This window comes from Oxyura jamaicensis, chromosome 1, assembly GCF_011077185.1.
Source record: "Oxyura jamaicensis isolate SHBP4307 breed ruddy duck chromosome 1, BPBGC_Ojam_1.0, whole genome shotgun sequence".
Lineage (NCBI taxonomy): Eukaryota > Metazoa > Chordata > Aves > Anseriformes > Anatidae > Oxyura > Oxyura jamaicensis.
In genome coordinates, this window is record NC_048893.1 from 111,270,616 (window position 1) to 111,272,359 (window position 1,744).

Here is a 1,744-nt window from a genome sequence, read left to right on the forward strand (position 1 = left end):
CTGAAGGTCCATGTGTTTGGGCTCACACTGGGGGGCTAAGGCAATTATATCTCAGCACAGCCTGCTGGCATGGGGCAGCTTGCTGGCACAGGCATGTACCTGCCAATGGTGTGAGAACGTGAATCTGTCTGCGTGGGGCTATTTCTGCCTTTCTCGTGCAATCATTTCTCAGACCACTTTCTAATGTCTTCCAGACCACCAGCAGCCCGCAGACCATATGTTGAGTAACACTGCCGTAGACTAACTGGTTAATGAGTTACTCTTACAGCCTGCAATAAGGCTCCCCATAGGAGCTGGTAGACATTGCATTGCCTGCCAGCAGGCATAGTCGAGAACCAGCTCTCAACGGCTGTCAATACCTAATTTAAAGTGCTTGTAATTATAACAGTACAACAGTAACATTTTGTTTACCTAAAAGCCAAGTTCTTCATTCATTCCTCCTTCCCCCAGGCAAATTACAGACAGGCACATACATACAGAAAGATGGGGGTAAAGCTTTAAAAACTTTAGGTTTGAAGCAGTGAAAAAACTCTCAGGCATAACTAACCCTGGCACATCACCAGCTGAACCCCTCTGTAGTAACCCTGTGCTCAAAACAGAGGGATCATTGGCACTGAGGTACTGCTTCTTCCCTGTGTGAGTTCTTTTAAAACTGTTACCGTGCTGTTGAGAGACAGCACACTGGATGGAAAACTTCTAGGCAGTCCCAGCTCCAGTCAAAAATTATGTTTTAAAGTTTCCCCATAGTATCTTCAGCTCCATATCAGATAATGTGAGCAGGGCTGAGAAGGGAAGTCTGTCTTCACATCTATTTACCGTATCAGACTAGTGACAGTCTTGCATGTCCCAGGCCTGTGGTGGTTTTCCTCCCTCTTTTTGCCTGCTGACATGGTCTGTCTCAGTAAGAAAAGGAGCTGATGCATGAAAGGTGATGCACTTTGGCTGTAAATGTCATCATATCCAAATCACCTTTCAAGTTTAGAACAGAAAAAATAGGATTTCCCTGTGATAGGAAGCTACCAGGTCCTGTGAGGAATTAAATTAGGAGACCTTGACAGCAAATCTTCCCTGAATCCTTGCTGCCAGGGGACTGGAAAAAGGCCAGAGACTGAGCATGAGGCAAGCAGGTGTATGACCCAAGTCTCCTCATCCAGGAAAGATGAATCCAGACAGAGAAAGTGGAAATGCTCTGAGTTCATTCAAGGGAAATTTTACCAAGAGGAAAAGCAGTGCCTGTTTCCTGTGCTAAAAAAGACAGTGCCTTTAAATTCTGTAGTAGCTGGGGAGGGGATGGGGGGGGGGGGGGGGGGGGGGCGGACCCCCCCGGACACAGACACGGACGGACACATGACACACTAAGGCTTTAGGAGCTCACCACAGGGAAAATACTTTTACCGTCTCCCAGGCCCAGTGGAAACACTGGGGAGAAACTGTTGAGCTGAATGGTTCTGCACTTCCCCCAGAAGCCAACAAAGAAGCTTCAGCCACTTTGGTAAGGTCGAGATTTAATCCACTGAACAACAAACAATTCAGAGTTTTCAAACTCTTTCATGGGTTATTCTGGAATGGAGGAGGAAGAAACATGTATGGGTTGGTGCTGTATTGTGTTGGTGTTGTTTTTTTTGTTGTTGTTGTTGTTTGTTTGTTTTCTGTATAAAATCACCTGAAAATGGTAAATATGTTAAACATGCCTGTTGCTTTTTTCTTTTTTTTTTCTTTTTTTTTTTTTCTTTTTTTTTTCTTT